The 13,037-nt window shown below is 41.5% G+C and overlaps 1 protein-coding gene and 1 long non-coding RNA gene across 2 annotated transcripts in view; one reads left to right on the top strand and one right to left on the bottom strand.

Moving 5' to 3' along the window:
- The window catches only part of ntrk3a (neurotrophic tyrosine kinase, receptor, type 3a), a 530,438-nt gene that overhangs the window by 254,264 nt on the left and 263,137 nt on the right, over positions 1-13,037 (top strand). The window lies entirely within an intron of this gene.
- On the bottom strand, positions 642-11,104 carry LOC123961916. Its single transcript, XR_006822804.1, has 6 exons — positions 11,047-11,104; positions 10,793-10,878; positions 7,875-7,943; positions 4,455-4,557; positions 1,594-1,731; positions 642-734 (listed from the first exon to the last, which is right to left on the bottom strand). It is a non-coding gene; the product is annotated as an uncharacterized LOC123961916 (long non-coding RNA).

Genomic DNA, 13,037 nt, shown 5'->3' with positions numbered 1-13,037 from the left:
CCGCCAAAGCAACAAAAGAGTGGCTGAAGAAGAAGCACATCAAGGTTCTGGAGTGGCCTAGCCAGTCTCCAGACCTGAATCCAATTGAAAATCTTTGGAGGGAGCTTAAAATTCGAGTTGCCAGGCGACAACCTCGGAACCTGAATGATTTGGAGGCTGTCTGCAGGGAGGAGTGGGCCAACATCCCTGCCGAAATGTGCACAAACCTTGTCACCAACTATAAAAACCGTTTGACATCTGTGCTGGCCAATAATGGCTTTTCTACAAAATATTAACATGCTGTTTGTCCAGGGGGTCAAATACTTGTTTTTCCTCATCAGATGGTTATCAATTTTTATAAATTCATATGATGTGATTTTCTGGAATTTTCTTTGGGATTCTGTCTTTCACTGTTAGAATGTACATATGATTAAAATTATAGATCGTTGCATTCTTTTTAAGTGGGCAAACCTGCAAAATCAGCAAGGGGTCAAATACTTTTTTCCCCCACTGTATGCATGAGTCCCACTGTTTCTACTTCCCACATGGCAGCAGGTTTATCTTCAGTGATATGGTTTAGTAATCTGCCACTGTGTCACTGACACAGCTGTGACATAATATGATGTACTGTGTCAAACTTGACTGACTCACTTGTCCTTGACATTGACAGTCTTCTCTTTGAGGCCTGTTTCTGAGCCGTCATCGTAGTTTCTACAGCCAACACATTTACAGCTGGAGGTACACATGATGTTGGCCTGCACACAGACAACAGTATAACTCACATTTCAAAAGAAATACAATTAGCCAAATATCTTGTTTGACCTTACAGTGACAAAAGTGTGTGAAAATGACTGCAATGAATAAAACTGTTTTATATTTGCAGTAACTAAACACCAGCATACAGAAAATAGAAAAGAAACAGATATGCTAAAGAAAATCTGTCTATATGCTTCCATATTAATCCATTTGTATTTAACCTTACAGTAATTCTCTGCTGGGCAAAAAAGTAGTAATTACCAAACTAAGTACAGAAGCCTGAGAGACCGTCAGTCAAGACAAACAGGAGGAGGTCATTTTGTTCTTAGTACGAGAAGTTTCCGCTTAGTTGGAGCCAGCATCTGGGAGCTATTACAAGATGTGCAGTATAAGGCCACATTCAAATTCACAACAACATTGCTCAAAATATGCATCCTCCTCATTTATTTCAAAGTCGTCCAAAAGATCATGGCAGACTCAAGTCAAGCTGATCATGGCTCAACCTTTGCTGCAGTGCGGTGTATTACACTCTGTTAGCCAATCAAACTGCAAGCAAGAATTCACAAAATATGTCTCCAGTGTATATAAAGCACTGTTTCTTTGTAATAAGCCCTCAGCATGGACTTCCAGGTTTGTATTTCAAGCTCTTACCAACACACCCACTCCAATGCAGTGTGTTGCCAGTGGGCTGATGTCTGTCTGAAGGTGCCCTAACTTACTTCTACAACAGCTTCTGCACTCAGCTCTTGTAGTTACCACTTGGTTTCCTTATGATTTCTATAACAGCTTATTAAATCTGGGTCACTTTGTGTGTGTGTGTGTGTGTGTGTGTGTGTGTCTGTCTGTCTGTCTGTAAACCTCATAGCACTCGCAGTAGTTCTTAAGGCAGCCGGAGCGTTTACAGTTGCAGCCTTTGTTGTGCCAACCTTTGACATCTCTTGACTTCCCACCAGCAATCTTAGACCTGAAGGCATCTGGGTTCCGACCTAAACATGACTACATAATGACAACACTAGTAATGATTACATCAAGAAGGACAGGGAAATTATTATTAAACTGTTAACATTCCATAACCGATGATATACATATACTACTTTTCCTGTTGTTCTTCTGAAATGCTTTCAGTAGGTATTGGAAGACGTGACACAGCTGTGACACTCAGCCACGTCCAATGAACATTTTGGGTTAGAAATCATACAATTCTCAACATTGTGGTTTTATTAGCCTTTACTGTCCTAACTCTAAACATAACCCCAAAATGTACTGGTACCTAGCTTGCTGGCTACCACAGCACAGAGCATCCTTATAATAGTGCACATGCACTGACTGTACATGCAGCCTGTTGCAGTTGCTGCTGCTCATTTCTTCATTATCTTACTTGTTCAATTTTTTACAAAAGAAAATGACCCAAATTCAAAAGTAATCAAAGTCACAAGTGTTCCTTTGACTATGAAGACATACTAAAAGTAATGAAACACATATGCATATGCTGAGCTAAATAAGAGGAACACATATTCAAAATGAAACAAGCAAATTCTTAATGATGCTCATAATGTTCTGTTTACAGTGAGACTGGGACAAAGAGGTGTAGAACTTTGTTCTGGTGACTGGGCTCACTCTTAATCTGAGGTGCTAAGATATTTTTAGCGAGCTGCTCCTTTTCATATTTATAGGGGCCGGTTGAGGTGGTAAAACATCAAGATATCTTTTAGATGCCACGCTGTGAAGGTGTTCCAGACACAGACTCTGTCTGTTGTCAGGTTACACCCCAGCAAATGTGTTTTTTTTAAATTATCAATCATCAAAAGGGGCTATGTAGTTTTAAAAGTAGTAAAATAAATCACTTTTTATTGCCTGTGTGTGCAGGGGTTGTAACATGACATAAAACCATCCACTTGCTCCCGAGCCTCTTGCCTACTCTATATATTCTGCACCTTACACACAGCAACGCTACAGCTAATGAGATGGAGTCCGCTAAAATATCATGCTCAACACTGACTCCACGTAAGGATAAAAACCAATCAGACGGCTGTCAGGTGAAAACACAGCTTCATCGGCTCAGTCGCTGTAACTTATGTGACCCACATATTCTACAATAATGCAACATAACGGCGCCGGACAGCAACACAGCAGAAGACCCATTCACTACAGTAATGTTACTGCGGCCTAACTGTTAAAAAGTGTGGCAACAATCTCAAGAGATTATTCAGTCTCGCTCACTAACTGTTTCGTTATAATCCAATACATTTAGCTGTGCTCACACGATTGAGCCTCCGGTGAAAGACACACAAATAGTTATTAAAAAGCAGCAAGCGAGCTAACGCTGACATAACACGTCAGCTAAATGGAGTCAATGTAACATTGTCATGTAACGAGCATGGATTAGTTCTCATGCTGATAAAAATTACTTTAACGTTGCAGTGGAAGTTGACCTGAGCTGTCTCCCTGTGTTTCGGTCTGTGTGTCGGATTCTGCTCGCTTATGAGTTCGAGCACACTTACGAATACAAGCACACACCTGCTTGCAATTTTAAAAAATGCACTGCTAGTGACTGCTGAAAACAACACATTGCCCCTTTAATACGGGCGAAACAACACTGAGGTTAGCAAAATAGCCTTGCTAGCATCAGAGCCTTTTTGTGTTTATGTCAACACATGAATCATATTCATGCTACTTTACTTTATCCGCTCAACATCCACGACCCCCCTGAGGGGGCTCTATGCCCCCCAGTGGGCCCCGCTCTTCAGTTTGAGAACCACTGGAATAGATTAAAATTGGAGTGACAGTTGTGTTTGTCATGTGGTGGTTATGGCTAAGCCTGTATTAAGTTATTGTAAGTCAATACACTGTCCTTACAAATGACAAAAGTGTATGTTTGAGACAAACATCAGAGAGTGAGAGACAACATGTCCCCCCAGTTTTCCAGTAACAGCAGTAACAGGCTGATGAATCAGATACCCATCACCTGAGCTGGAGCACCAATTAGACACAATCAATGCAGTCACCCCTACTCACATCTTACTGTCTACAGCAGCTCAAACACCAGCAGCCAGCAACAGTCGATGTGTTTCAGCTCTTACTGACTGATTGGCAGTCAGCTCACACAGCAGTCAACCATCCTGTACCATCCCACAGCTGGATGGTGACACTATCAGCTCACTGCTTGCACACTGCAATCAATATAATGTATTATTTTCTTTTTCTTTTTCACTTCTTTATATGTCACAGTGGCTGCCGCTTAGAGGTAGAGCGGGTCGTCCACTAATCAGAAGGTCTGCATGTCCAGATGGGCAAGATACTGAACCCCAAATTGCTCCTGGAGGCGGTGCCATCGGTGTGTGTGTGTGAATATTAAATGTAGTGTAAAGTGCTTTGATTGACTAGAAAGGAGCGATACAAGTACAGACCATTTACCATATCTAGTACTTACTGTTGATTGACCATTCAGATAATTTCTGCCGGTGAGTCATTTATTCATTTATTCACTGTGTACATTGAGTTGAATGGGGTCTCAGTCTGCCATTTTCCAATTTTATGATTGGTCATCTTATATATCAGTGTTTTCTGCTTTCCATTAGTCATTAGTGGCTTCATTTATTCTTTGTAAATATTTCCAGACATGTTAAAGACTCACTGTGAAGCACTTCATTAAACTGCCATACAGATACATGTGTTTGTGTATTTGTGATGTGAACATGATTACCACAAGCATCACAAACCTTAATTGCCTTGTGACGCTTCATTTCATGCTCCGCATTGTTGTGGCAGTTAGAGCAGTCACAGTTGCTGCACATCACTCCATTGGCAAAACACTCACAGTAGCTGAAAGAGACAAACACACAAAAGCACAGACAGGGGCTCAGCTGCAGGTCATCTGATATCAGAATCAGAATCAGCACATACGAGGAATTTGACTCAGGATTGTACATTGCTCACAATGTGCTTACTTATACAATAATACAATAACACAATAATAAAATAATAATAATAAAGAATAGAACACTAATATACACTCTATGAACAAAACAATACAGACATATTGACAAATAGTGCAGTAATCAGAGTGCAAAGGATGCAAGAGTAAACTATTCTCATTATGTACATGTTGAAGGTGGATATTATATACAGGTACACATACACATACATGTACACATGTACACAGTGTGATGGAGCATAGTGCAAAGGATGCTGGAAAAAATAAATAAGACCTATGACCTTCTGACCTGAGGTAGGTGTATTGGTATACAGTATATACAATATGACATAGTATATTGAAGAATTTGTAGTATGTATAAATATTGTTGTGTATGGGTAATATCTGTATGTGAATAGAACTTTTGAATATATATTTTCATTGATTATAGATTTATTATCTATTTAGAGTTAAGTAGTAAGGTAGTAAGGCTATAAAGGGGTAGGAGTACATAAGTTTTACTTTTTTTACTCCTTTTTGCACATGTAAATAGAGGTTTTTAAGTACTGGAAAGTATGGAGTTTTTCTTTGTTGTTAATTTTTTTTTTACCACCATTTTTTGTTTAATTGATTATTTTTATTTACATGTTCAAAATAAAGATATCAAATCAAATCAAATAGTATGAACAGTACTGAAATAGAGAATGGTGAATAAATAAATAATAAGTGGAAACCAGTAAACAGGTGACTGATTAGAGGCAGAGTTACTGGGTTATTGCACAGGAATTGTTCCTGACACTGTGAGTCAGAAATCAGCTGTTCATCAGAGTGATGGCTTGTGGGAAGAAACTGCTTCTGTGTCTGTTGGTTTTGGCGTACAGTGCTCTGTAGCGCCTACCAGAGGGGAGGAGCTGGAACAGGTTATGTCTGGGGTGAGATGGATGTGCAGTGATGTTTGTCCTGACTCTGGAAATGTATAAGTCCTGAATGGAGGGCAGGCTGGCACCGATTATTTTTTCTGCAGTCCTGACTGTCCGTTGTAGTCTGCTCCTGTCTTTTTGGTGGCAGATCCAAACCAGACAGTGATGGAGGTGCAGAGGCCAGACTGGATGATGGCTGTGTAGAACTGGATCAGCAGGTCCTTAGGCAGGTTGAGCTTCCTGAGCTGACGCAGGAAGTACATCCTCTGCTGGGCCTTCTTGATGGTGGCAGTGTTGGGCTCCCACTTCAGGTCCTGGGATATGGTGGAACCCAGAAACCTGAAGGATTCCACAGCAGACACAGGGCTGTTGAGTATGGTGATGAGGGGCAGAGTGGGGGGGCTCCTCCTGAAGTCCACGGTCATCTCCACAGTTTTGAGCGTGTTAAGCTCCATGTTGTTCTGACCGCACCAGAGAGCCAGCTGTCTGCTTCAGCGCGTCTGCCAGTTGTTGAGTACCAGCAGTGTTGGGGGATGGTCTCTTGTAGTTTGTGAGTGTCCGTAGGCTTCTCCACAACAACGCAGTGTCGTTGGCTGCAAAGCTGTTATTTAGCTTTTCAGCGTAGCATCTCTTTGCAGCTTTGACCTCTGTAGTCACTGTGTTTCTGGCCTGGTTGTACAAGAATCTGTCCCCACTTCTGAAGGCCTCTTCTTTGGTCTGACAAAGCTGCCCGAGGCGGCCGTCTGCAGCGCCATCTTGGCAACACATTCTCACTCCCAACTTGTCATATACTGACGCTTGGTCAAGACCCTTTGGAGTCACTTCCTAACGCCATGAGTAGCGGTTTTCTTAGGGCTCTGCGGTCAAGTTAGCAACAAATATGCAACGTCTGGTAAAGTTAGCAACAATAAATATGCAATATACTTTAAAAATAAAACGCTAGCGCTGCGAAACATTGCCATTTTGAAATGGCACGTTATAAGTTGTGAAACGTTGAAATTTGGTTAGGTCTAGGCACAAAAAGTACTTTACCGTCACAAACTGACACTACAGGGCTTCCCCCACTGCGTTGAACTATGATGCTAAAGGGATCCCCAATGTGTTACATACTGACGCCGATGGGTCTTGACCATGTCCATATGTTCATATGTGACAAGTTGGGTAGTGACAACGGATTGAATTTGCACAAAGTGCAGTTATGCATGTCTGGACAAGTGTTTTCTGAAGAGAAAACACTTTCGGACATGCAACCGTGCACTCATGCCGTAGGATATACATACAATGTGAGGATTATTAAATATCCTGATCATTTGAGCTAAACAAAAAGATCAGTGGAGCTGGTTACACTTTTAAACTTCTTGTAATTTGTGTTTCTCTCTCTCTTGCTGTCTATCTCATTGTTTGGCTCCGGCTATGGTCTCTCATCTTCTGGGCGTCCAATAAAACAGTGGGACAGATTGACAAGCTGTTTTCCTCAGATGTTAAATACCAGACACATTTTATTCTGCTGCAGTGGTCAGTCTGCTGTATGTAAATAAGGTACAGCAGCTATTTGTCCCATATTTAGCACCTCTGAGCAGGGTCACCTTAAAATGCATACTGCATTCGACCGAACATGCAGTTATCAGTAGTGCTACTTTATTATGGTTATTTTAAAAGCGCAAAACCTTGGTGCAGTCAATAAACAATAACAAAGGCATTTTGACTGTTAAGTGGATAAAAAGGGCTCAAAATCTTTAGTAAATATCCCTCAGAGTTGGCAGTCTGTAGTAATATGTTTTATGGTCATATTTTTGGCCCTGTGTCCACCAAAGCATTTTTTACCAGCTGAAAACGCCACCTGCTCTTTTGAAAATGCCCAGCAGGGTGCGCTAGCGGGCGTTTTTGAGGCGCAGCGTTTTTTCCTCCTGCTTTGTTTGCTATGACACATAACCTACCTAACTTTACTGGATGTAAAAATGGCAACACAGAGCAGAGTACTTGCTCTGTATGAGAGAAGGCTGAAGCAGGTAGAGAGAGAGGACGGACTCGCCGAGTTCCACCGTTTGGTCCAAGAGGACGATGCCCGGTTCCAGGATAGTAACCGTTGCTACGGTGTGCTATTTGTCCCGCCCCTCCTCTACTGTGATTGGACGGCTGGGTAAAAAGTGACAGTGACGAGCGCAGCGTTTTTCCCAAAGTTTCAACTCTCGGTGACCACAAAAAAATGTGATGATGATGAGCATGATGTCTCAGAAGGAGGTTGACACTATATCCTGCTATAAAAAAAACACAAAATGAAAGTAGTAATAAGATCGGCTACTCACAGTTTGAGGCACTGGGATCTGGTGCAGTGGCAGGGTTTCCTGGACTTCGATTCACAAGTTCCAACAGTTCTACAAGGAATCAGAATCAGGTTTATGGCCAACTAGATTTTCACATACAAGGAATTTGCCTTGGTCTTTTGGTGTATAACAACATCAAACATAGTAAGTAGAAGATATAAAAAAAAAGTAAAGTAAAAGTAAAGTCATAAACAGAAAATAATAATACTATTTGAAATATTTATTTAAAAATATTTATTTTTCTATATTTTTCTAAATATTTAGTTTCTTATAAAATGGCTGTACAGTTTTGTAAAGTGTAAAATAGTGACCATGGAATGTACAAAAGTTCACAGTTTGAATTGTAAAGAATATAGGCAATGTACAGGGATCATAATCCAAAAGATGTGTGTTGATGCAACGCACTGAGGCAGTGTGTAGGGATGGTAATGATTCATGGTTAATCGATTAATCGCTGTTAAAGAGGTGGTATTCTGCTCATTTTCAGGTTCAAACTCTTCTTTAGGGGTTGTACCAGAACAGGCTTACATGGTTTCATTTTCAAAAAACACCATATTTTTGTCATACTGCACATTGCTGCAGCTCCTCTTTTCATTCTGTGTATTGAACGCTTTGTTTTAGCTACGGAGTGATGCATCTTGTCTCTAAATGATCTTTGTTGGGAGTTGCACATGCGCAGTTCCTAGTTAAGCACTACTAGCCAATCAGAAGCAGAGAAAGGCGGGTCAGTGAGAAGCCGGTAAACACGGGTTCGTTTCAGCTGTAGGCTACATGTTGCCGACCAGGTTGGCAACATGGACTGGAGCAAGAGTTTCAGAGTGGTGAGTTAATAATCTGTAACAAAAGTATCTTTCATCCATGAAGTTTTAACTGAGCTCTGTCTCTACATCACAGGAACAAATTTATGTCCACTGACAGCCTGGAGGTTAGCTAGTGTTTGGAAGGGAGAGGAGAGCTGTGTGCTGCAGCTCACTGTTTTTCCACTGGTGTTTTTGAGGGCGTGTTGGAGTAGCCGCTTGGCGAGCGTTATGACACGTATTTTCATTGTGACGTCACAAGAAAGGAAGTAAAGGCTGGACTACAGACGAGCCGTTTTCAGTTCAGAGCAGAGCTTTCTGTGGGAGATGGGAACTCCCTTTGGGCTGGACTTTGGGCTTTTTCACTTTGCAAACCTGTTACATGCACAAAAAAGAGATATAACTCAATAAAGGAGAGGGAAAAAGCCAAAAACCATAATACCACCTCTTTAAGAAGTTAACTGATTAAAATTACAACCGAAAATGTACATTTGTGTACCATTTCTGCTGTGGGAAACGGGGCAAGATGAAGAGGGCAAAACACTGTACACTGTAAAAGAGGACAAGGCTCAATGTAAATACTGCAACACCATTTTAAAATACAGATCGAGTACAACGTCAGTGTTGCACCACCTGAAAGGTCAGCACCCAACCGTTTCAGTGCAAGTTGAGAGTGGAAAAGAGTCAGTGTTAGCTATAAGAGGCTGTAGTGATGCGTACAGAGGCAAAAACTCAGAGGCTTTCCTTTATGGTGGAAAAGGACATGATGCTTATAAACGTGGTGGACGCTGAGGTCTGACAACACTGAACCAGGCTATCACATCGCTAGCTGCATGGAGAAGCAGTAACTTACAACAAATAGACAAGCTTAAGGTGCAGTTACAATGTGGCTATAACGACTGACTGTTGGACTGCGATAACAGCAGAGACATTACGTTACATTGCATGTTCCGTTGCATCAGTAGCTGTCCTGCTATCAGAGGCCCTAACAGTCAGACACAGCAGATAGCCTGCTGAAAACTTGAAAGAGGCCATGGGGGCTGGTTGGCCTAGATGGCTCCGAATTTGAGACGAATATGCACACTGATAGCCAGGTCTTGGTAGATATACAGTAGGTGTTTGCACTAGACAAAAAAGGCAGTAGACGTCGTGGCCCCCACGAAAAAAAGGCAGTAGACGTCGTGGCCCCCACCAGACTGCCTCCCTGGACCTCCACGCCGGCTACTGTGTGGTGCACAAAGGTGCAACAAACAAGGTTGGCGAGGAGGCTGCCCTGCAGTAGCATCTTACTTGCTGTTGACGCCATCCGTTGACCATGGTTGTGGTTCTTCCGCATACCATGGTTTGCACCATTGACTCAAACTAGAGAGTTCCTCGCTGCTCACACCAACCGGCACCCTGCTGCCAGTGCCTCAGACACCCTAATCCCCTTGAGGGGGTCTGCTCGGTTTTATGGCGCCGACCATGCACTCGCCAGTTACAGAGTAGGTACTCACGGCTTCTTGTGCGCATTTTATAGGTGTTAGCTGGGTGTAGCCTACCCCACGCACAGCCTCCCCACTCTGCCCCAGATGCAGTTTAACGTCAATGCCCAGGACACTGTTTATTTGAAACTAGCGCAAGTGAAATTAGTTTTTGACCCGATAAGCAGAATCAAAATGTACTTTTCTTAAAGGATAATTTTGGTATTTTTAAACCTGGGCTCTATTTTCATATATTATGGTGTCTAAATAACTATTTGGTACAAAAAGGTGTAGAATCCGTGCAGCTGTAAACCTGCAGTGGTTGCAACATAGTCCTTCAGGGCGATTGCGCCCATCAAAATTGAGACAGTAAGTGCTTCTTTTTGCCACCAACAAGCTCAGACATCATGGAAAGGATCCCTACAAGTGACTCCAGGTAACCAGGAGTTTATTGTGTACAACTGCTAGCAAGACTTTATTTCCTAATATTACTCCAGATGGACATTTTGGTCCTTAAACTCATCATTATTGGAATGTTTTTTTAATGTAAATGGATCACAGGCTTGGCAATGCTTTTTAGTTAACTTACTCTATCTTGGAGGCAAAAATCACATTCTGGCCTCAGTTCCACAGGTCTTACCGTGCTAAAAGGGCTTGAAGCTGGGTGTTGGCTGTCTGATCTCTGGACTCATACTGGGGGCATGTTGTCTGGTGGTACTGGGGAAGCTATATATCAATGAATGATTAAATAAATGGATAACAATCTATTAATCAATCAATTAATGAATTAATCAGTGGTAAAGTTGGAGCTAGGTTCGATTTACTGAAGTCTGTGAATGTTCAACAGAGACATTTGATTTCTGGGTCAAAATGGAACAACCTTTGTTTCCCTACCTGGCTGGGAGTCCCCAGTACACTCACATCTGGTGAACACAAAGGAAAAGAGGATCACTACAAAAACTGAAATGCATCAACAAATGTAAAACTTTTACTGCAGTAATATTTGGGTGAGCCATTTACAGTAGTGTTGAGCCATCTGTGGACTGTCTCTTCTTTCACCTCTTTTCTTTGGATCACCCTTTCAAGGGTCCTTTTCAGGTTGAGTGCGAATTTGTCTCAAGCATTTACGGTTCTGGTAGTTTGGTTTACTAGAGAAGCCGCCCCCGTATTTCCAACTATACTATGTATTTTAAAAAGTACAGTACCAGCAGTTAGCACAAAGGCGGGGGTCAAAGTGTCTTATTTACTTTTAAATAGATATTTCACTATTAAAATCATAATTTAGAGTTCTTGTATTCACGCGTCTTTAATATTGATGCAAGTTTGGCTTATTCTATAAAATGGTGCTATCCATGTTTTTTTTACCTCCTTATCCAAACTTCCAAAATCCTTAATAAAAATAATTTAGGGTTAATTATGAGCAGTTTTAATCACCCGCTGCAGAGCCCCCGGTCCTGGGCCATGCACATCCCATGCCAGTCAGGATGCTTTCTATTGTTCCTCTGTAAAAGCTAACGGGAATTTGGCCTTCTTAAGCTTCCTCAAGAAATACAGTCATTTCTGAGCTTTCTTCACCAGCGTGGAGATGTGAGATGATGTTTATTCCCAGGAACCTGAAACTGTTCACCTGCTCCACCTCAGCTCCACTGATGTAGACAGGAGTGTGTGTCTTTATCTCCTTCTTCCTGAAATCAATGATCAGCTCCTTGGTTTTGCTGACGTTGAGCAGTAGGTTGTTCTCTGAGCACCACTCTGCAAGATTATGAATTTCCTCCCGATATGAAGTCTCATCTTTGTTTGAAATCCGGCCAATGATGGTGGTGTCATCCGCAAACTTTTCAACAGAGTTCTCTCCATGTTGGGGGATGCAGTCATGGGTGTACAGCGTGAACAGGAGGGGGCTGAGCACACAGCCCTAGGGAGCTCCGGTGTTGAGCACTTGTTGAGCTCTAGTCACTGCTTTTTTCTTTACACAGGATTTGCATGGCCTTTTTGCTTTTAACCCATGAGATTCTTTTGCATCTCTTTTTTTTTCTTTTCTTTTTCTTTTTTTGAAAATTTTGAGATGTTTGAGTCCAGAGATTTAAACCAGACAGCAGAGGGTTTGGTGGGTAACATTGAAAACAGGTAATTGATTTTAGGTAGGACCATCATTTTTATGGTGGAGACTCTTCCCATGAGTGATATAGGTAATGATGTCCACCGTACAAGGTCATCCTCTACTGATTTAAGAAAAGGTGTGTAGTTTAGCCATGTCAGTTCTGACAGCCTGGAGGAAATATTGACACCCAGATATATAATATTCCCAGACTTTAGCGGTGTGGTAGATATACTCTGGAAATCACACTTTACAGGTAAAACTATGGATTTACTCCAGTTAATGGAGTAGTCTGAGATGGATGAGAATTTATCTATAAGTGTGATTGTCTCAGAAAGATAAGTTTGTGAGTTTAGGAGGAAAAGTAATACATCATCTGCATAAAGGCTTATCTTGTGGTGTATATTTTCTGTTTGAATTCCTTTAATATTATTATTTTGTCTGATAGCAGCTGCTAGCGGTTCTATAAAAATAGCAAATAGCGAGGGAGAGAGTGGGCAACCCTGCCTGGTACCCCTCTGGAGACTAAAGCATGGAGAAGTATGATCATTTGTTTTGACAGAAGCTCTTGGGGAACTGTATAAGATTTTAATCCAATCTATGAAAGAGTTTCCAAATCCAAATTTATATAAAGTAGCGAATAGAAATTTCCAATTTACTCTTACTTTATCTAAAGAAACAACTGTAGTTTCCAGGTTATGAATAGTGGCATAGTCTATTACGTTAAGTAGCCTGCGTGTATTGTTGGTGGAGTGCCTGCCCTTAATAAATCCTGTTTGGTCAGAGT

This window comes from Micropterus dolomieu, linkage group LG22 (assembly GCF_021292245.1).
Source record: "Micropterus dolomieu isolate WLL.071019.BEF.003 ecotype Adirondacks linkage group LG22, ASM2129224v1, whole genome shotgun sequence".
NCBI lineage: Eukaryota > Metazoa > Chordata > Actinopteri > Centrarchiformes > Centrarchidae > Micropterus > Micropterus dolomieu.
This window is presented reverse-complemented; position numbering and strand designations above follow the sequence as displayed.